Source organism: Equus przewalskii, chromosome 26 (genome assembly GCF_037783145.1).
Source record: "Equus przewalskii isolate Varuska chromosome 26, EquPr2, whole genome shotgun sequence".
NCBI classification, from domain to species: domain Eukaryota; kingdom Metazoa; phylum Chordata; class Mammalia; order Perissodactyla; family Equidae; genus Equus; species Equus przewalskii.
The window spans coordinates 20010479-20034626 of record NC_091856.1 but is presented as its reverse complement, the minus strand read 5'-3'; the positions used below and the strand labels follow the sequence as shown (position 1 = coordinate 20034626).

Genomic DNA, 24148 nt, shown 5'->3' with positions numbered 1-24148 from the left:
GATGATGCTGGTTACAAAGGCAGAAAGGATGGAGGGGGATTCTCTTCTGTCTTTCCACATCTCTCCTCTTACTTTTTCTTACTTCTTCAACTCCCCCCTTCCTCACTGGCTAGGGACAGGGAGTGGACATCACTGTCTGTACCCCGTCTAGCACCAGATCATAAAATCAGTATAATTCAGTCCTAATAGTGTATACAGAGTGATGGTCTCTGTATTTTTCTTACCCCCACATAGCAAGCTTTCCACGAATAATCTAAAAAAGAAAAGCAATACCTGTTCCATCAGTAGCTCTTGCTGCTCAAGGGCTGGCCTCAAATAACAGATGTGAAGCTCTTCAGTTTAGCAGGCATTCACAACACTTGAGATATCCAACTGGGAACAATCTCCCAGTGTTGGGATAAACCAGATGATCTAATGCCTGAAGACCCCCCCCCCAACTCCCGCCCATCTCTTATGTATATGATACATCTGAGAAATGGTTGAATGCATTTTCCCCAAAAGCCTGAGCAGGGCACTCCTTCTTTCATGAGACAGCAATTTGGAGGGACCCCAAGGGGGTGGCTGAGGAGGTTAAGAAACTCTGCAAAATTGTTTGAAATCCTCTGGAGAAAAGTTTCCTGCATAAATCTTAGCAATTATGATTCTCTTTCTCTTAAAGAAAGAAACAAAGAAGAAAAAAAAAAAAAAAACAAATCCTAGATTGATTTCTACAGTGTGGCTATAAAGCGTGCTTTTTTTCAGAGGAACAAAGTGATCTCCATTTTTAGGGAATTTTTAGTTCCCCTCTGCTCTTCTAGAAAGGATCTGGTATACTTCAAACCGGAGGAGATTGAGTCATTAAAAGTGATGGCTCTCCTTCATACCCCAAGCAGTCCCCAAAGAGAGCACCACAGTTACATCAGATAAGGAAGTTCTCTCCTGAGGAGGAAAGGGTGCATGGTTATAATCTCATTCTTTTCCGCACAGGTTCAGGAGTCAGAACTGAGTTCAAGTCTTAGCTCCTTCCTCCTTCAACGTAACCTCTGTGAGCCTCAGTGTTCTCCTTTGTCCAGCAGTGATGATACCAATAATAACAAATGCCCCTCCCTTGTGAGATTATTTATTTGTGTGATAGTATTTTCGAGGGGACTATAATCATCAACTTACTGCAACCATGTTGACACACTATTCAGTGTTTTAACTCCACTTCTACATGGTAAAAAAAGAATCAGGTGTCATTTCGGTGTCCGTTATTCTATGTACATTGTCGCTTCAAACTCTCTCCCTTGTCTTGAGATGCATTCGACCACCCAGGAGGAAGCAGATCCCATGGAAGTCCACTCACGTACTTAAGATCCCAGAGGCAGTAAGATGCAGAGGAAGGAATCAAACCCAGTTCCATCTAAATCTAAACTCTTTAACATTCCCACTTCACAGTGCTGCCCTGAGCTTGGAATGTACCCATTCACTAAGTCATTCATTCATTCAAAAACTAATTATTCAACAAATTTAGGAGGGGATGCAGATTAAATATGTAAAAGCATTTTAAAAACTGAAGTCCTATATGAATATAAGTTATTATAATGAGGGTCTGAAAGCCTGTCTGCTTTCCCCAATACTGTGAATGGGAAACACATCAGAATCCACATCCCCGATTCTTCATCCTATGGCACAAACCAGTAGAAACCTGTCTTATAACCCACTGCTTTATAATCCTTCTCAAAACCATTAGCTCTTCAACAGAATCAAAATGTAAACTCTTGGGTTAATTGTATGGCGGCAAATGAGGCAATGGAGAAAACTGTCAGGAAAGTCAAATTAATCTCCTCTTCACATGTCCCAGAAATCTCCCCCCATCCCCCGATGCCAGCCTGTCGTAGAATCCTGTTGGCTACGATCATAAGATCATATCGCCTAGCCATCTAGGATAGTTTGCTAGAGAAGCAGTGCTCAAGTAGAGTCAGATAAGGATTGGGAAAACTCAGAGAGGGTAGAAACTATAGGTCTCAAAAGGTTCTGTTGTACCTGAGCCAGGTGATCAATGTCAACATCAACGGCAATAAGTCATGTTGATCATGTGTATTCTAAATATGATGTGATGAGAATGGCACATTACTTCCCCAAAACCCAAGAGAAAAACATCAGACCAATCCCAATTTATGGACATTCTACAAAGTACTTGACCAGTACTCATCAAAATTGTCAAGATTATTAGAAACTAGAGAAGTCTGTGAAACTGTCACAGCAAAGAGGAGCCAAAGGAGACACGAAGATTAAATGTAACAAGGTATCCTAGATGCGATCCAGTAACAGAAAAGAGACATTAGGTAAAAACTAAGGCAATGTAAATAAAATATGGACTTTAATTAATAGTAATGTATTAATATTGGCTCATTATTTGCAGCAAATGTACCATACTAAGTCTAAGTAGGGGAAACTGGTTGTGGAATATACATTTATTTTCTGTACTATCCTTGCAATTTTTCTTAAATCTAGAATGGTTTTAAAAGTAAAGTTTATTTTTTGAAAAAGGTACTGTTGTCATGCAAAGGAAAAATGGAAGCCAAAAATGATTTGATTTAAGAATAACCAACTCTCTTGTTATCCCTTTAGGCACTGTTGTGCCTTGTTGTCTCTAGAAACCGAAATAATTTACTTCATTTGACTTGTGCCTTGTCTTGATCCAGAAAATGCTTCAGGTGACTTACAAGAAGATATAAAAATTAAAAGTTAAGAAGCTGTTACGGGGCGGGAGCTGGGAGGGGAATCACCTGGCATGGGGTGGATAGACAAGCTTTGGAGTCAGGTGGGCCTGTGTTTCTGCTTTGCTCCTTAGTGAAGTGACTTGCCTTTCAGTAGCTCTATTTCCTCATCGGTGATGTGTGTTTAATAAACAGTCAGGATGCCGTAGGCAAAGTTGTAAGCAACTTAACAGATATGTCCTCAACAAATGTACTGCATTTTTATACTTTGAACAGAGTGGCTTTTCCATGGCTGAACATCTCAGAGCTATTCCAAGACCCCACCAAGGGATCCAAATTTGAGTGAATGTTGGTTTAGCCAAAAAAAAGTTTCTGGAATATTTGGAGTCCCACCAAAATGTCTTCCTAATGGAACAAAGTTTTCTACACATGAAAGCTTTTTCATCAATTTTAATGTAAATCCCTTCATTTTCTAGATCATAAAACTGAGATGCTTGACCCAAGGTCACACAAGGAATTGAGGGTACAGAGCAACTTGAATGTCAGTGTCCCAACCGCTAGCTTGTATCTTTTTCCCACATAACAAGTTACATCATTTTCCTTCCAAATATACTTCCTGTACAATCTTTAAAATAAAGGAAGAATAAGAGATATGTGATTTAATATTTCAGTGTTAGGGATTAAAGATTTCTTCAAGCATGGAGGTGCTGATTGGCTGAGAAATATGCACCACACTTTGTGGATCCGTATTAATCAAAAAAGATTCCTTTATGACATATTCTTGCAATAAATTTGAAGTAATAAAGAAACATCTCCTAGGTTTGTTTTGTTTCAGTTTTATCCTAGCAACAATTAACACAATAGTTAAGAGAATAGACTTTGGATCCAGGCAGATAAGGATTAAATCCTGGCTCCTCTGCTTACCAGCTATGTGACCTTGCTCACATTAGTAAACATTTCTGAGCTTCACTTTTGTTGTCTTTAAAATAGAGGTAATTGAGATACCAAATTCATAAGGTTTATTGGGAATATAAAACTAAATACCGTATATACTTCATAACAAAGAGCTTGGCCCATAATAAACACTCATTGAACTACAGTTATTGTTGTTGTATTATATTCTCTCTTGAGAAATCACTAATTTGTGGTTCCCAGGGAGGTACTCAGCATAGCAATAAGGCACTGTTGAGTCCTTTTGACTGGGCATTGGGAGACCTGGTTCCTTTTATGTCATTCATGCAGCTTATTAATTATATGATCGGGTCAACATATTCCTTCTCTGGCCCCACGTTGTCCCATATATCAGATAGAGCATTTTATATTACAAACGGATAAAGACTGGTCTCAAATAGTCTTAAACCAAACATGGAAGTTACAGGTTTAGGTAATTGAAACCTCTGTAGGTAGTCTCTCCTTTAGGCTCAGCTTGATCCAGGACTCAAAATTCATCAAGAAATCTGTTTTATTTCCTCCGTTGCTCAAATCTGTTTTCCTCTGTGTTGGCGTCATTCCCAAACTCCACATGGTGGCAATATGGTTGACATGAGCTCCAGAGCTAAATGCCCTCAACTTCAATTTCAGTGAAAAGAGAGCTATTTTCTTTCCTGAGCAGATCCAAAAAAGTCTTAGGCTGATTCTCATAGGCACAAATTGGGTCACATGCCAATGCCAATCTTGAGCCAGTCACTGTGGACAAAAGGATAGGACACAGTACTTAGCTTAAACTTGGGTCATATGTCATTTCTGGAGATGCAGGCCAGATAATCCTGTTCAAAGAGCCAACAGTAAGAGAATGGGTCCTGTATTAGCTTCTGTTGCTTTATAACAAATTACCACAAACTTGACAGCTAAAACAAAACAATTTTATCTCATAGTTTCTGTAGGTCAGAAGTCTAGGCTCAGTGTAACTAGATTGTCTGATCTGGTTCTCACCAGGTGGAAGTCAAGGCATGAGGCAGGGCTGTGCTCTCACCTGAGGTCCAGAGTCCTCTTTCAAATTCATGTGGTTGTTGGCAGAATTCAGTTCCTTTTGACTGTGTGACTTAAGTCCCTATTCTCTTTCTGGCTTTTGCCCAGGGATCATTCTCAGCTCCTAGAGGCTGCCCTCAGGTCCTTGCCACATGGCCCTATCATCTCACAGTATGGCAGTTTTCTTTTTTCTCAGGGTCAGCAGAAATGTTTGTGTGACACTTCACCTTCTCTTAAAAACTCACCTGATTAGATCTGGCCCACCCAAGACAGTCTCCTTTTTGATTAACTGAACGTTGACCAATTACTAATCTAATTATGAGAGTGACATCCGATTATATTCCATTGGTTCTGTTACACAGGGAGTGTGTATGAGAACAGGAATATTTGGGACTATCCTTGAATTCTGTCTACCACCAAAGGAAAATGGGAGTCTGGTTTACCAGAGGATATTAAAATGTCGGTCAGCAGGAAAACAAAATCTCCCACTTCCCCTCAGAAAAACAAAAGCTCTGGGATTGGCCCAGATTATCTCTAAAATCCCTTCCAATTCAAATCATGCTTAATTTTTTGAAATCAAATGTAGAATCGAAATATTTTCAATGCAGTTGGGGGAATCAGCAGTGACTTTGTATGAAAGTCACAAGAAATAGAGGGCAAATTCTTTAGAAATATCATCCTCTTGAGTGTTTTCTCAGCAATTTCTGCAATCCTTCCCCTTTGGGGGGCATCTCTTGCCCACCTCATTAATATTTTCTGACGTGCTGTTGACAGCTCATTTTTTATCAGACTGGGAGGACACAGTCTAATCTAAGACCCAAGGGAGTTAAAGGGGCCTTCCTAAAATATGGCCCCGGCCCAGCCAGCGAGTCACCTTCCCCGAAGTCTTGGAGCTTGAGCTATGGTTTATCTCTGAGCCCTTGTTTTTGGCAGTGGAAAAGGAGGATGTGGTCAGGATCGCAAAGGCATTACTCAGAGCTGGTTTGGTTCAGAGGAAAGAAATAAGGCTGAGATCTATTCCCACATGGCTCCATTCCTGTCTGCAAAATATTCCCAGAGGACTTCCTTAAGGACCTTGGCCTTAGTTAGACACTGACTGACCAGCAGAATTTGAACACAGATCTCCCAGTCCTGGCCTTTCCCCATGAGTAAGTGCAAGAAAGACATGAGAGAGCAAACCACCTCTTCCTTGGGAACAAAGCTCTCTACAGTATCTCAGGTTCACTGAGGTGAAATTTTATAAATGACTGAGCATCTGCTATGAGTCAAACTGTGCATCTATATCCTCTATATCCTGGCTATCTATAGTAGAGGACCAGAGAGGGCCTCTGTCATGGAAGAATTAACAGTCTACTGGCTGAGATTCAGAAATCCATTTGGAAAATTCCAGCACACTGTGAAACGTTGTGATAGAGGGAAATGCAAGATACAGCACCTAATGTAAACCAAGGCAAAGGGATTCACAGAAGGCTTTCTGGAGAAGGTAGTACTTGAGTTGAGCTTAAGGAACAGAAGGATGTTAGCTAGTCAAAAAATGAAGGTCAGAAAGGTATTCTGAGATGAGCAAACAGCATAAGAAAAGGGTCTGATGTGTAAAACATCCAAGTGCATGCAGAGGAAGATACAAGCAGGTTGAGAGCATTGGGATATGAGCTTGGTTATGGTGGGACAGGGGTGGAGAAAGAAGCTATACAGATGGGTACATATGAAGAGATCAGCAGGAACAAGGTCACAGAGAGTATTCCATGCTACACTGAAGAGCCTGGTCTTTGTCCTGTGGACAGTAGGGGATCCCTGAAAGGTTTTGAGCTGAGGGATATTTGTTTTTTGTGAATTCCTCTATCTGTAGTGTACAGAACAGATCCAAGGCTACTAGGTTGGAGATATAGAGTGCTTGGCTCTCGGCTGTTGCAATGCTTCAGGTAAGGGATGATGAGTGTCTGAGCGCTAGCAGTGAGACCGGAGAGAAAGAAAGAGGCTTAAGAAATAGTTGGGGCATAATATCTGCAAGATTGGTGATAGATTGCTTATGGTGTCTGATGGAGAGAATAGCATTAAGAAAAATGCTCAAGCTGACTCGCTCTAATCTTTCCTTTTTTGGGGGGGCGGGGAACTCAGAGTGAAGTTCAAACTACATTTATTGAGCTCCTATTTTATTCTAGGCCTGTTCTAAACACTTGCATATACATAATCACATTTTATTTCCCGACAAACGACCCTGTAGGACAACAGATAAGGTGACAGAATCTTGGAGAGAGAAGCGACTTGTTTGAAGTCAGCTAGTAGCAAAGGCAGAAGTAGTTGGCATTTGTTTCACAAAAGAGATGGACTTTGCTTTAGTCATAGACAATTGAAATGAGGATTGTATAAACCCAAAATGCATATATATATTTTTTGGAGTCGTTCCAAAGAGAAGCATAGTGGAATAAAGATGATAGCTTTATGTAGACCACTATCTTTGTCACCAACCCCTGTGGTTAAATTTGGAAACTTCCAGACCACTGTTTTTCAACCTTAGCTGTTTACTGGAATTACCTGGATAACTTTAGAAAATGCTGCTGCCTACATTCTATTCCAAGAGACTCTGATTGAATTGTTTTGGGATACAGCCTGGGCATCAGGATATTTAAAATCTGCAGGTGATTATAATCTATAGCCAAGACTGAGAATCATGAAGGCATTCCCCAAAACAAGCAGCAAATGATCTTCTCTGCTGAATCCTGTCTCTGACCCTAGCTCCCTTCTTCTGCCTTAGATGGTATGACTCTCACGTGAGCATAAGAGCATGGCCCTCTCCCCCTGCTACAGCCTCCCCACTGCTGGTGGTCCCATGTTCTTGGCACAGATGGATCTGCTACCTAATTGCCTGCTTATTTGTCAAGTGATTGTCCCTAGCAGATGTTCCCATGTGGGGATTTAGAGGCCAGCATCTGTACACAAACAGCTGATTGCATCACTATTCTGCTTTTGATCTAGCCCTAATGGGGCACCACCCAGGTCATGGACGACCTTCCAAAACTGACCTGAGGATAATTTTTTTGATCCCCTTTTTTCACTCCAAACCCTCTCTTTCAATCATCTTTAGTGGCTTTAGAAGCTCTGTATGCATACTCTTGGATGTCTTTCTCGCTCTGATTTCTTCTTCTTGTTTTTGTTGCTGCTGCTAATGATCTTTCTATTAGAACCACAGACCATGACAGGAGCTTCTGTATCTTTGTAGTACAAATGTGGTAACTGGAACCCAGAGAGGAAAATGACTTGGTCATGATCAGGATACAGCCATTCAAGGACAGAGCTGAGTTTTAGTTCTTTTATCTCTTATCTCCATTATCCTATGCTCATTAGCATACTCAGACTCACAGAAATATCCATGGGTTCTATGGCTGGTTCTGAAACGTCCCAGCTATGTGGCCTTTGACAAATTACTTCACTTCAGCTTGCAAGAGAGTAATCATCTATGTCTCTCAGCATCACTGTGGAATTTAAAAATACTGCCTATAAAATACATAGCACTGTGTTAAAAGAGTAGTTAAAAAACGTATGCAGACATGATGTAAAATTAGTGATGATGTTTAGCATGATGACTCAATGCGCAAGCATATGAGTTAGATATTCTCAAGTTTGAATCCCCGTTATAGCTACTCATTAGCAGAGTTTCCTTGGTCAAATTACTTCACTTCTTTCAGTCATCATTTCTTTATTTTAAAAATGAGAATAAAAGTAATATTACCCTCACGTGGATGTAATATTATTGAGTGCTTATTATGCAGCTTGGCACATAGTGAGAATTAGGGATAATGATGAATATTAGGGATGATGATGAGAAAGAAGGAGAATAAGAAAAGAACCACACAAGGTTTGCTATCATTTAGAAAGAGCACTGCATGAGAAGTCAGGACACCTGATTTTTAGTCTTAGCTCTGAAACTGACTTGCTGGGTGATCTCTGATAAATTCCTTTCCATCTCTATGCTTCAGCTGTCTTATCAGAAGGACTAGGTGGTCTTTGAGTCTGCTTCCACACTGTGATCTTGTGTATCCCAGCAAAGTTCTCCACTTGTCCCCCAATTCCCTCATCAGCCAAGGGATGTGACGTGCCAGAGTCCTCTGTCTTCATAAAATCACCTGCCTTGGGTGTCTCCTTCTCTGTCTTTCTAGCCTTTGTGGTGTGGCCTCATTCCCAATGCCTTTGAGTCTGTAAATAAGGAGGCAGTCTCGCCCTCTCCTAAGACCCCTTCCTTAGATATGGGGAGAAGGACTTGGGAACCCAGCCTTAGAGATGAACCCGTGAGTGCTTTCAGAGATAAGCCGTGAGCTCCTTCTGAGAAGGCAGGGCTGTCAAGTGGAAACACTGACAGCAGCCTCAGTTCCAGCCATGTAAATAGTATTACTGCAAAGACATATATTTAGCATCTATGACATCAGCTTGATTTACCTTGATTAACGGAGCAATTTGCTGTACATTTTTCCAAATGCTGTAATCAATTAGAACTCAAAATAGATTAGAAAACCCTCTATGGTGTGGCCACAGTCCAAAAAGGCTAATCCATCATAAAATATATGTGTATATCCTTTTCCAACCATACAGTGAATAAAGATTTGTGTCTGGGAGGAACTCAGAGTGGTTCAGGTTTGTACATTTGGGTACTAAGCACTTTTGCCATCAGCCATTACTGAAGGCAGATCAGGAGGAAAGGAGCTCTGTGACGCTACTTCAGTTTCGTGCAGCTTCTCAACATCTTTCTACGTATAGGCTCTTCCCTGCTATCCCCACAGTATGTTTATAAAAGACTGGCTATAGACCCCTTGTAGCAACAAGATAGGTTCTAACTCCTTAGAATAGCATTGACAGCCCTTTAAAATCTGGTCCCATATTATTCTTTCAACTTCATCTCTTTCTCTGTCCTTATACATGTACTTTATCATCATCAAAGTTCTCCAAAAATATATGCTATACTTCCTTCAACTCTGTATTTGCTCCTGTGATTCTCTCAGCTTGTGATATTAGAATGAAGAACTAGTGTTTATTGAGCATTTAGTGTAGACAAGGCACTGTGCTAAATGCTTACCATACGTTATTGCACTTAATACACTCACCCCATAATACCTGAGAGTTCAAACACTTGCCTGAAGGTATACACAAGTAAGTGGTGATACTAAGATCAAACCCAGGTCTGTCTCACCCCAAAACCTATATCCTCCACCTATATCATTCCTTCATATTTTATGCTTTCTTTTCTTTTCACTCCTTCCCCATATCTCAAGCTCTCACAGAGTTCCTCTGTCTGGGAGGAAAGATATTTCTTATACTTAATGACAGATGTTAGGGGCTGAATGTGTAACCCATTCACAGATGAAATTAATCCATTTCCAATCTGCTCATCCTACAATGACTGATTGAGTTGCTACTGCAGGTAAAGCACTCTCCTAGGCCCTATATATGGCACAGTGGAACGGAGCTTTGTTTAAGGAATGGACATAATAAAGTGCTGGTTGACAAATGACTTAGGATAAAATTCTAGATCTTCTACTAACCATGTGTGTAATTTTGGGTCTCTCAGAATCTATACTTCATTGTCAATGAATAGGAATAATGTTATATGCATTGCTGTCGGTATCAATTGAGTTGATATAAAAATACTAAAGTGCTTTATCAAGTGTTGTTGATCCTACCTGGCACCTGCCCACACAGAGCTCGTGATCTAGTAGCTCATTCTTTAAATTGCATGTAAAACTACACTATAGGCTACAAAGCAGCATGAATTCCTGTTAATTTTGAATATGAGTTAGAGGAGAAGTGACTCTAAAATCGTTGGGATTACTGCCTGGTTCTTCACGACGTCCCCAGGACTTCATCAAACACCTGGGCCATAACTGGCCATCAGAACACACATACGTATGAATAAATACTGTTGTTATTGCAGAAGCACCAGAGTGAGAAGGCAGAGGCCTGAGCTCTGGTCCCAGCTCTACTCCCCACAGTCGTTAGTAAGTAAATTCAACCACTTGTGGCCTCAGTTTCTTTATCTTTAAAAAGAGGGTATAAAACCCCTGACTTCATAAGATTGTTATGTGAAGCAAATAAAACTGTCCACATGGAAGTGCCTTGTAAACTGTAAAGAAATGTATATGTATAAGGGGATGAACAGGATTGACTTGCATTCTTAAAGGAACACATAGGCATGTAAGTACTGTGCTCTGACACTCTCAGGGGATTCCCATCCAAAAGTCTGCAATTCAAAGTCCAGTGGTTCATTCCAGTTTTTACAAATAACCATTCACCTTCTTGACCTGACACTTAGCAAATGAACCACAAAATCCTCCAATCCACTGCTTAGCGTATTCTTGGCAGAAAGGACGTTTGAGACCAATGAATCCAACACCCTCTCCCCTCAACGCACACCCCTGTACTGATGAACAGAGCTGACCCACAGAGGCTGGAGACTGTATCTTTCCCCCTGCCCCAGCAGCTGGCTCAATGCTTCACCTATTATATAATCATTAACTCTTTGTTGAATAAGGGAATAAATAAACAAATTACATGATTTGTTCAAGATATCCTCAGGAGCTAACACAGTACCTGACCCATAGTAAGTCCTTGCTTATTTGTTTACCAAATGAGCAGATAAGTAAGTGGTCATCTAGCAAGTTGGTAGCAGCTCCGGGACTTGGACCTCTTACCTTGCAATCCATTTCCCAATATATCGCATTAGTATTCATCCTGGCTTGCATTTGCTACTAGTGGATTTAAGTTTGTGCATTTTGCCTCTACATCAGCTATTCTAAATTGTTAGAAGAAACAAGGGACCATTTCTTCTGCTTCTGTGTCTCTTGGAACATGGGGCTTGAGATTGGTTATCCAGTGGGTAATCAATAAGTACATCTTGATTGTTTGAACCTGGGCGAATTAAAGAGGCTATTTGGATTGTGACTTCTGAGGAAGAGACTGGGTAGGAAGTGCTTTGTGTGGTCTGACAATGTATTTATTTATGAGACTAAATGTTTATCTAAGTCTCCAGAAGATCTCTGGCTTCATTTTGGTGTCTGTGTGCATTTTCCGTGCTCACAACAGCGCTATCCTTTTGGGGTCCAGCTGGGCTATGAAGTAATAAACAGACATAAAAATTGGCTCACTCCTTGACAAGAAGTGGGAGCAACCCAAAGCCTTTAAGAAATTCTTCTCTGAGTAGTGAATGCACCAGCATTCAGCTAGTTCAAGTAGGGTTCAAGTAAGCACTCTAACTTTGTGAAAGCTATTTATGACCAACACAATGAAACCTCTCTACCCATTCAGTCACTGGGCATTTGAGATGTAGTTGTTTTCCTTTCAGTCGGTTCTTTGACAGCATTCAACAACATTGGGTTACTTTGACAACTTCAATAACTACTTCAGAGTAGAAGCAAGCTTCCCTTTTTGTTTCTTTAGTATATCCCTTTGCCATTTCAGAATTGAACAGGGGCTAATACAAATCAATGATCATACTTGATTCTGAATGGCAGAACTGAGTAAGTTCAAAACCACTATCTAAAATATCTTACTGGATCTTTTGAAGAGGCCAAATCACTTTCCAAGGTTCATCACATCTTATTGCTTATGACACTTCCTTCAAAAGAATCCTGTCAAGTCCAGAAAATTACCATACTGAGACACTTGAGTTGCAACTGGTAGACCATTCATTCACCAATCTCTTTGTTTCAAGTGTACTGAATAAATCAACTTGGGCCGAGAGTTACAGTAAGTAGTAAAAACTATGGTCTATGCTCTCTAGGAGCTCATGTCCTGGCATGAAAAATGAACCTGAGTATCCATTTCTATGGTACCAGTTAGACAGTGCTCACTGACACAGAAGAGGACACATGGTGCCCCAGCAGCTCAGAGGAAAGGGTGGCCACTTCTAGAGGTGGGTAGGAGGAAGGAGATGGAATTGGGAAGGCTTCATGAAGCAGGTAATACTTGAGCTGGGCCAACCTTGTGTACGCAATACTCATCAGTTATAAATGAAGGAGGCAGGAGGAAAGCATGGTCCGTACCAACTAACTGTACTCTCTTGCTCCACCGATGTCCTGGCACTAAGTGTCTACCCTCTCAGGGCCACTCTTGGAAAAATAGTAGTAACCAAATTTACTGTGTGCCAGATATCATTTGAAGCACTTCACACTCTCTAGCTGCTTAACACAAAGGTATATGAGGCAGGTGTTATCCTCATTTTTGTGGATGTGGAAACTGGAGCTTAGATAGAATTTGAGTCATTTGTCCAGCATCACAGAGTTAGTCAGTGGACTATCTGGGCTCCATCCCAGTTGTCTCCTACTCCTTAACCTACCTTCTGAAATATCATGCTAACCACCTCACTGGTCAGATGGTTTAATTGTTCCATGATTGAAAGGAGGTAAAGAGAGTAGGGAGTTTGTGGAAGTACCTGGGGAGATGTCCTCTGGGAACTCTCCCAAGGCCATGCATACACTCCATAAATATGCTTATGTGAGATGGAACTCCCAGGCTCCATCATCTGAGCCCATCATGAAAGAAGAGGCAGAAACTCACATGTGTCAAGTGCTCATTTTATCCCAGATTGCACAGTGGTGTTTTAATTCACCCCCTCAGGTTATCTTTGCAAGGTGCCTTTGGACAATTGACCATTTCCTCCATTTTTAGATGAGAAATTTAAGTCTTGTGCAGTTTCAGGATGTGCTCAGTTTCCCACAGCCATTGACAACCAGGGCCAGGATTCACAAGTAAGATAATCTCTCCAAAGTCCAATTTATTTTTACTGTCTTCCTCTGCAGACTCCCTTCCTCTATGTTCTAGAGCATATGGCATGATGATCATGATGAAAAAGGAAAATAAAAAAGGGCAGGGAGGAAGAAGAAGGGAAAGGAGATACCGAAAGAGAAGGAAGAGGAGGAGACAGAGGAGAAGGAAAAGGTAACAGAATGTGCTTACACACAAGTTATGTACTTTACAGAAGCTCTGAGGATTGAGGGATACTCACTAAGACAGGACGCAACATTAACATTCAGGGGACATGTTCTGACCCTGGATTTTGAACAAGAAGGACCAGAGCATGAGAACGAGTAGGGTTTTCAGTGTTTTGAGATGCCAGATTGGACACGGGAGGGAAGGCTGCGTGACTAACCTGGAATAGCAATGGAGTTGCTTGTTATATAGCAATTTGCTGAAATATCCTCAGCATGACTCCATAGTCTTCTTACCCTGAACATCCACTCTCTTTGTTTATTAAATTAAATGATGAATAAAAGGTCCAGGTTTTTTCCTATCAGCCTGGGGGATTCATTAGTCGAATAATGATTGCCTTCACTTCAAGTTATGTTTTCATTGTACTTGTTACTTGTCTTCTGAGCTCTGGCGTCATTGGAATGAGGTTTGCATCTCTGCAAGGTCCGTTAAATCCCTGTACTTTACTGACAGCGAGCAGCTCAGAAACAAAAAAAAAGCTTTGAATCTATAACATTATGTCCCTGCCTCCTTCTTCCTTTTCCTCTCCTCTCTAACCCCTCCCCTAGAGAACACCAGAGAAATAAAAATAAAGTCATAATTAAGAAAAGGACTAAGAATAAATTCCATGCATTTAACCAAAGTTCCATCTCTGAACCCAGGAGGATTGGTGCATAGCTGTGGTTGTGCGAGAGGAAGCACTCGGGGAACTCATGCTGTCCTTTCAACACAAATACAGCTCATAAGGAATAGTTTATCACTTAAACCATCTCTTTAATTCTGCAGAGTAAAGGCAAGACCTCAAAAAAGGCTCAGATACCACCACCACTACCACTGGGGTCTCCCATTTCTGGAGTCCCTCTGGCCCAAATAGCTCAGAGCAATTCACAAACATTTATTGACGGAACCCCATGACCCATCTCCCAAGTGAATACTTTAATATCCCATTCTTCAGAGGGCAAAATGGTAACATGGAGAAGTTCAAGGTTTTTGGCTGCCTGCCATGCAGAGAAAACGAAATTGTGGCTGGATTCTGAAAGAAAAGCATCACCAGGTGCACAGTGGATTATTCAAGAAATGTGGTGAAAAGAGCACTGGGCTTCAAGTCAGGAACCTGGGCTCTGATCCTGGCTCTGTCACTCACTTGCTGGGGGATGGTGGCCAGGTCAGCTCCCCTCTCTGGGTCTTAGTCTCCCCAACTGTAAAATCAAAGGTTGAACTAGAAGACCATAAAGCCCCTTCTCCCTCTGAAATGATGGAGCTCTACATCCACCCAGCCAAAGCACTGTGACAAATGTGAAAGTCAGAACACTGTGACTCCTAAACCATGCAACACTCATTCATGCTGGAAGTATTCCTCTATGCCTCTCCAAATCCAGCTCTCCATTCAAAATGTGGTTCCACCCATCCTCCTACCGGTAGTATTCTGACTTCTTGTAGCCCATAGGAACTTTGCAGTCTTTAGAACTCTTGATTACTTGCTTTTCCACATGGGAGGTGCTCAATAAATATTTACTAAATTAGCACTTCTGTGTAGCTTAATCTTTAATTCATCTGCCTTCATCTGACTAGTGAGACAGTAAGGATCATGAGGATAGAGTAAGGAAACTGCTTGTTAAACCTTAAATGTCTCAAAAGATCTTAAACCTTAAGTATCCTTCAATAGATGCCTTTTCTGTATCCAGCTGGATTTTAAAATCCTGATGATACATGTCCGGGAAAGTGGTGTTTAATGTGCAGGTCCAATTCAATGCAATGCAGTTCAATCTGGCAATTAATTATTGATCATCTACTCTTTGCCAAAAACTATACTAAGCATCTGGAGTTACAAAGATTTCTAAGATTTAGTTCTTGTCCTGGAGGATATTCTGCTCCATAGGGGAATGAGGCAATGAAAAAGACTACTACTGTGATACATTAAGATTAGTTCAACATCAGAAGTAATTACGAGACAAATAGAGGGTATGAGACAAATAAAAAATAAAAAGACCAATTACAGCTCAGATTTCCGGTGAACTTACTTTACCTTAGACCTTAAAATAAGAAAGCTATGACATAAAGATTTCAACTTTGATGAGATTTCACACCACAACGTTTACTTGGTTATTGCGCGTATGTTGGGGGGGAGGCAAGCTTCATTAGTGGAAAACTTGACTTAGACACTATTTTAAAGGATAATATGGTTGGCATGATCATAGTTTCCAAACTAAGGGTTACCAAGGTGTAGACCAGCTTTAATGAAAAGTACGGCATTTGAGGTAATCCCACGGCTTCACATATAGGAATATTTCTCCTCCTTCCTGGCTTGGTTTCCTGACATACAAAGGGGTTGGTTACGTGAGATAATCCCAGTGATCCCTTCCAGCTCTGATATTCCGTCCATGGAACACAGACAGTGTCTTCTCTGTTGCCTCCCACAACACTGACTGTTGGACTAAGGACTAGAATGGAAGATGGAAGGCAGGGGTTGTTTTCCCCCTCCAGGGACTCAGAATTTGGGGGGGAGGTGAAATTCAGAGACAATTAGGAAAAAAGACAGGGAGTAGTACTTGAGGAACTGTCATTATAAGTTGATTGCTGAGGATGTAATACAGGTTTTTATCTTATGCAGTGACATGAATATGACACTGATCATCAGACGTCTCAGGTTCAAGTTGTAGCATTTTAGTTGAATAGCTTGTAGATTCTTAGGAATTCACTTATTCTCTTGAGCTGAATTTTTCCTCTGTAAAATGGAGTAAGTAACGTTGACCCTAATAATTCAGGTAGGTTAAATAAAATAATTGAGAGAGACATGCTTTTTAAACTATACAAGGCTATACAGAGGTGGATTATTGCTGTTTTTATTGCTATTTTTATTATAAAGAGGTGCAATGCATTAACCATTGATGGTATTATGGATATATGTAGCAGAGTAAGAGAGGAGGAATTTGGGATAAGGGAGTCATCAAATCTCCTGGGATATCCTTTCATCCTGGTATCGGCTGTGAGTCTAACCTCTCCTCTTTCACAGAGCAGTAAGCAGAAGCCGTGAAGTGCTGGTGGGCTCTCGCAGGCCCACCGATCTATACACTCAGAGAAAAAGCTGCTAATAATTTCCAGCTCACCCTGGAGCAGAGACACACATAGCAGTGTGATTGCTCATGGCCGTAGAGGGGCCTCCACTAGTGAATTTATAGAGGGCTGGTCTGCATTTTTAAGCAAGATAACTAAGCCTCTAGAGTTCACCCTGAATATTTAAAAAAAAAAAAATCTTTACAAGTATATGAGTCGCACAAGCTGGGGTTTATGTAGAGATTTAGGTCTGCTGATGTAGAAGGTAAATTTTTAATTCACACAGAAGATGGAAACCAAAGTAAACCAAAGCTGGGATATGGGCACCATCTAGTGGGTGTGTTTGGCCAGTGCACATACCGGAGGAGAAAGGGATGGTCAGAGGAATTGTCTGCTCTCGGAGCTTTGGGGAGGTTCTGCAGTGGCAACAGCACCTATAATGAGAGCCTTAGCCTGGAGCTCTGGTAGCCATCATGGGTGAACACGTCTATACTACAGCTAGAGGCATCATGAGACACTAGATCATGGAAGCGATCCGACCAGAAACCAGACACTGTCCCTTTTCAGACTCTGCCACTGGACAAGTCACTCAACTCTCAGTTTCTTGGCCTATAAAAAGGGGACTGTAATGGCTGCCTTGGAGAGTTTATGTTATAATATAATTTTAATCTGCATGCGTTTGGAAAAGTGTCTAATAGGGAACATCACATCCCCTGTCATCTGCCTTAAGGTATTGGCCATCAATACCTTAGGTTTCCAAATAAGAAAATGAGGCTCATCTATTTAGTGGTTTAGTGACACAACCAAGGTCACATAGCCAGTAGGTGACAGAACTGGGGTTTGAACACAAGTTTAATATGTTCCAAGGCTCTTGTTTACTCCACCGTACACACAAAAAATTTGCTTTTTCTTTCCCCTCTTCTTTTTCTTAAGATGAACTTTTAGGTACTATCATGCACCTGGCTTTGTGCATACACTATTGTATTCAGCTTTGAAATAGAGGTATCATCACTTTCCTTGTACAGATGAAGCTGAAACTCAGAGAAACTAAATACTCTACCAAACATCAAAAATCAGTGAGAAAGCTGAGATTCAGACTTTCTGATGACAGATCTACTGCTTGAATCCTCCCTCCACTGACTCATTGACTCATTAGTCATCTCTAATTTTGAAGAATGTTTCTGTTTATATTTACATCCCAAGAGTTACTTGTTTATTTAAATAAAGACATCTGCTTTTGTTAAGGTCCCTGGCTCATCTAATGGTCATTGGTTTCTCTGCCCATAGTGGGGTTGAGTGTTAGCTTTAGTGTACAGCCTTGTCTCTACAGTCCCCTACTGCTCAGAGGAGAGTGACCTGCCTCATGAGGATTGGAGGACAAGCTGGCTGGATAAAGAGAAGGTCAACACTGAGCCCATGAAGGAGCCATTTCTCCACAGTTAGGTTTAAAAATGGAAGCTGAAGGACCTTACGAAGATAGCCAGTGGGAAAGGTTAGGAAAAGAAACACAAAGGCCTCTCCTGTTTCCTTTAGGTATGTGTGCCTAGGGGGACCCAGAGACAGAGAGCCTGAGAGCAGTTTGCTCAAAATCAGTGAGACAGCTTGGCAAAAATCAGTTTCCTTCACTCCAGAATCCCTGACAGAACAAGATATTTTGCTGAAACCCTTAGTGTCTGCGCCAGAGAGATGAACTTGTCCATGTTGTAAAGAAATTGCTCTGTCTGGCAGTTACCTCCCTCTAGTGGTCAGATTGCCTTCAAGCAAGAAGTTTATGACCACATCTCAGAATTAAAGATCTAAACATAAAAATAGGATGCTGTTTGACCAGGGCTCATCTTGTGTGGTCAACCAGACAGTCTTAGAGGAGTATGATGACAACAGTCATGACAACACAAAATACCAGGAGTTACTTGTATTCTGGTCTTTGAAAAAGTGTGCTGTCTGAAATATATTTTTTAAATTAAGTTTCTCTAATTTGAGATATACATACACGTGCATATGACACACACACACACACACACACACACACACACACTCCTTGGAACATAATTTAAGAAATGCTGATGTACTGTTCTTTTTCCTGCACCATAACATTAATTCCCATTTTAAAGATGGGGCAGTTGAGGCCCACTGAAGGACAGTCATCATACAGGGGTCTAATGCAGTGCTTAGACAATGACCATGTCTTCTGGAAGTATGTATCAAGACAGGGCCTCCATCAGCCTGTGTGCCTGAACAAACGATGATGAGCGGAGACCCATGCCAACTGGTAATAGACTGTGGTGAGAACAAGAAGTAAACTTTGTTAAGTCATTTGACCTTTTGGTTATTTGCCACTGCAGCATAACCTCACCTACCCTGAATAATACACCGCATCTTCCGTTAGCTAGCTTCTGTTTTGCTCCCCTCTGGGTTAAAGGGTACAAGGGACAAGGAGATCGACCATTTCTCCTGCCTGGTTGACTTCTCACTCTCCAGGTTTAGTAAAACAGTTCTTTTTGTTTTTGTGTTTGTTTCTCTTGAGGGTAATTTCCTGCACTCCTCAGAGATTGAATACCCCTCCTCTGCAGTTTTCTTGACCCCAGGCTTCTCCAATTCTATTCTAGGAGGTCTCTGGGATCTGTCCTCATTCTGTGGGCCTTCATAGGTACACCACCAGTTTCCTTTTGCTGAGTTCCAGTTCCTCCATGCAGACCTATTGGACAAGACCCACTAAGACACCACTTAGTTCTTTTTCTCACTTGGCCTTCACCTGTTCCTTGGGAAACAGTCATAGGTTCTTTGTCCTGACAGACTGTAACTGCAGGGCAGTCGCAATGCAGCAGCTTCTGCTGGCTCTGTTCCAAAGCAGCCAGCCAGTCCTCCTTTTCCCTTCTCCGTTTACTGGGTTGAATCCAGACCTCATTTTCAACAAATCTCCTCTTGATTTTGTGGACTTTAAAAAAAAATTTTGTTTAAATTTCATTGCTTTTTGTTCATATCATTATTATTTATTTAACGCCTCAATTCTATTTTCTTTAGTCTTATAGTTTTCTGTTAGACGCCTTCATTATTGCTCTACAGCCATTTCCCTTTTCTAATATGATTATTTGAGGCTAACGTATCTCTTGAAATACTATTTTCATCATATCTCAGAGTTTTGATAGGTTAGTGTTTTTATTACACTAATAGCTTTAGTTTTACTTTGATAAAACTTTCTACTACATATTTTGTGTTTATTTGAGTGTTTTTAAATTCCCAAATACATGTGATATTTTAGTTAATACTTTTTTAATTGATTACTAACTGAATTGTTCGTTGTAGTCAAAGAACATGTGCTGTATGATGCCTATTCTTTCAGATAGTTGAGTATTGCTTTATAACCTAGTATGTATAGAGTGTATATGTGGTTAAAAAATGTGTATTCTCTAATTGTTGGGTATATGGTTGGCATGTGAAATACTGAAACAGTTATAAGTGCAGATTCCAGAAGCACAATGCCTGGTTTCAAATTCCAACTCTGCATGCCAGCTGTGTCAGTGGAGGCTAAAAAAACTGGGCAGATAAATTAAATTTTCTATGCCACAGTTTAAGCATATATGAATTGGGACTTATACTAATATCTATCTCATACCATTTTTGAGAGGATTACATTTGTTAATATGTAGAACAGTGCCTAGCATTTTGGAAATGCCATCCATTATTATATGTTCATTAAATCAATTTTATTGATTTTGTTGTTCAAATCTTTTATGTCTTTCGTTTTGTTGTGTTTTTACAATAGGAGAAAATTATGTTACCTCTCCTAGTTTCTTTGTGCTGTACTCTAGCATTATTTTCAGAACTATCTTATAATTGTCTCTTGAATTATGCCTAATCTGCTGTTTAATACGTCTACTGAGGTTTTAATTTAATGACTGTATTTCTCGTTTCTTAAAGTTCTGAATTGTAGATTAGACCCAGACCTTTTTTTTGTTTGTTTTAATGTGCCTCATATGAGAAGGGGAAGGAGACAACTGGTCACTTTTAACCTTGTTTGTTAAATTTTGAGTTAATTTTTTGTATGGTGTAAGGTGGAAATCCAAATTCATTCTTTCTTTGTGGATATCAAGTTGTCCCAGCATCATTTGTTAAGAAGACTATTCTCTCCCCATTGAGTGGTCTTGGCACCATTCTCTAAAATCAATTGGCTATAGCTGTTTGGGTTCATTACTGGACTCTATATTCTATTCCATTGGTGTATTTGTTTATCCTTATGCCATTGTCACACTATTTTGATCACTGTAGTTTTACAGTAAGCTTTAAAATTGGAAAGTGCGAGTTCTCTAGCTTTGTTCTTCTTTTTCAGTATAGTTTTGGCTATTCTGGACCCTTTCTAATTCCATGTGAATTAGAAGATTAGCTTTTCTATTTCTTCAAAAAGAGATCATTTAATTTTAACTGGGATTGCACTGAACATGTAGCTCACTTGGGGCAGCATCACCATCTTAACAATATTAAGTCTTGCAATCTATGAACACAGAATCTTTCCATTTATTTGGTCTTTTAAAATTTCTTCCAGCAAGGTTTTGTAGATTTCAGTGTACGAGTCTTTCACTTCCTTGTTTAAATTTATTTCTAGGTATTTTATTCTTTTGGATGCAATTGTAAATGGACTTGTTTTTATAAATTCCTTTTGGGATTTTTCATTTCTAGTGTTTAGAAATATAAGTGATTTTTGTTTACTTATCTTGTACCCTCTCCCCAAATCTAAAAGGTCACCTTTTGTCATTCTGGATACTTTTGGGGAAAAGAAGGTTAGAAAAATCTTAGAGTTTGGGGCCTTGAAATAAATATCTCCAATTATAACCAATGATTCTTAAATTCACTAGTATAACTGAGCAAGATGTGGTTCTCAAGCAGAAGAAGATGGTAGGAAAGGGAGAGGAAATGTTGTAATGGTCTTAAAGGTCTAAATCATGTGCGTTCCTCTGCTATCAGTAGAGGTATCTAAGGAAAGCTGACAAGATGGAAAATTTCATCAGATCCTGCCTGCTTGGTCAATGGCAAATCTCACTCAAAGTTTGAAAGACTTAATAACAAAAATGTTTCTGTCCCTTCTCTTTCCTGGAAAGGGCCAGACATTTTCCTTGAAACTAGTTCTCATTGCCAAATAGTAGTTTTAAAAACTACTTTTTAAGGTCATTTTTCCCTGTGAACATCAAAGAAAAAAAACTTAGAGCCAGTTTTCCAGGTTCCACATGAACAGACATTGAAACATACACAATTCCTTACAGAGGTATTCCCTTTTATATATGTAGAAAGAAGGAGAGAAATAGAAAATCACCATCAGGACACCACAGCAATAATTACTACAGGCAGGATCCATCAAAGGATGCTAAAAGGGGTCAGAGAAAGTTAAACAGACATGGGATATTTGCACAACGTCGAAGAATTTACCAAAATAATACATGATTATAAAGTGAAACTACGAAGTTTACAGTGAAGAATGCCATCAATCACTCACCTTAGCCAATGATCAAGGTTAACACAATCAGTAATACATATTGACATTATAACCCCTGGAATGATGCAGTAAGAGCCTTGTAGAGTCTAAACCATGTGCATTTCTCTGCTTTGAGTGCAAGGACAGCCTCACAAAATGGAAAATTTCATCGGATCCTGCCTGCATGATCTCGGTTGGAGGTAAATCTCACTCAGGGCTTGGAAGACTTATTAAAAAGAAAAAATTTTCTGTCCCCTCTTTTTCCTGGTAAGGGCCAGATATTTTCTTTGAAATTTAATTTATAATAGCATCTAAAAGAATAAAATACCTAGGAATAAATCTAAGCAAAGAAGTGAAAGACATGTACACTGAAAAGGGGCAAATCATCTCTCTCCTTCCAATAATGCAAAACCTCAATCTAATCAAGAGAAAATATAAGAAAACCCAAATTGAAGGATGTTCTACAGAGTAACTGACTGTTACACTTCAAAAGGATTAAGGTCATAAAAGACAAGAAAAATTGAGAAACTGTCAAGATTAGGGAGGTCTATGGAGACAGAACAAGCAAATGCAATGTGGGATTCCAGATTGGATCCTAGAACAGAAAAGAACATTAGTGTAAAAACAAGGGAAATTCAGTAAGCTCTCTACTTTAGGGAATAGTACTGTACCGTGGCTAATGTCTTAGTTTTGCAATATCTTCTGATAATGTAAGATACTTACATAACGGGAAGCTGCGTAATGGGTCTGTGAGATCTATGCTATTTTAGTAACTCTTCTGCAAGTCTGAAATTATCTCAAAATAAAATAAAAATTAACTATTAAAAAATAAATGTACGTAGAATTAAGAGGGTATCCTTACCTTTTGTAGCCCATTCCTCGTGTCCATGTTAAGAAATTCCTGATGCATCAAAGCAGGGTGTCTGCTGGGGTTGGAGTTTGACTAAAAAGGATTAGCTATAGCTCTGTTTGTGCAGAAAATAGCAGGCTGTTGATAGCCTTCTCATCACTCCCCTGAAAAATAAAAAGAGTAATGCATTTAAAGATGGTGTATCAGATGGGATGACCATCATGGGATGGTCACTAATGTTGCTGTTGTTTATATTTTGAATGGACAGGAGATTATGTGGAGAGGTTGTAGTACTGCATTTAACAGAAGTACTACAGTCAGTAGGAAGAGGTATATCTCCTTTTGTTTTTCCTGTATGTATGGGCTTTTTTTTTTTTTTTTTGAATAACACTGATCTGGATTGAAGACAGAATCTTCCATTTAAAGATGTGCAGCTTTGGAAAAAGTATCTAAGCTTCAACTTCCTTCATTGGAAAACATGGAAAGCAATATAAGACCTTTCAGGACTGATGGAAGATTTACACGAGTACACAGGCACTCAATTGCTGATTATTATTATTAACTATAAGCACATGGAGAGAGCATACAGAGCTTTTGTGAAAATGTGTGGTAGGAGGCCTCCCAAGAGAAATGCAGCCAGTGCATGCTTGTCTTGGGTGGATAGCAAGCTGAGTTTTAGCACACAGTTGTCTCCTTGCTGGGGGATCCATTTACAGAAATGACCTGTGCCATTGTATGCAGTTAACAAGCAAGTGAATAATTTGGATAGACTCTGAGCTCAAAGTGAAACTGAAATTCGAAGAGTTGGGCTCAAAAAAATAAATCAAAGGGACACAAGGAAATTGTTGGAAGTGACCGATATTTGTATTACCTTGATTGTGGTGATAGCATCACGGATGTATGCATCTGTCCAAATTCATCAAATTGTGTACATTTTTTGTGTATCTGTTATACCTCAACAAAGCTGAAAAACTGAACTGAAGTTGCTTTGTTTGAACCCAACTTTATTAATAATTAGATTAAAAGTAAATTGTCTAAACACTTCAGTTAAAAAGGCAGAGATTGTCAGGGCCAGCCCAGTGGCATAGTGGTTAAGTTCATGCATTCCACTTCGGTGGCCTGGGGTTCACAGGTTCCCATTCTGGGTGCAGACCTAGCACCGCTCATCAAGCCATG

The 24148-nt window shown here is 40.0% G+C and overlaps 1 long non-coding RNA gene across 1 annotated transcript in view; it reads right to left on the bottom strand.

The window, feature by feature from the left end:
- Positions 1-24148, bottom strand: part of LOC139079684 (uncharacterized) — an 87793-nt gene that overhangs the window by 47302 nt on the left and 16343 nt on the right. The window contains exon 3 of the long non-coding RNA XR_011533527.1: positions 22985-23136. This is a non-coding gene — a long non-coding RNA (uncharacterized lncRNA). The remainder of the gene's footprint in view (positions 1-22984; positions 23137-24148) is intronic.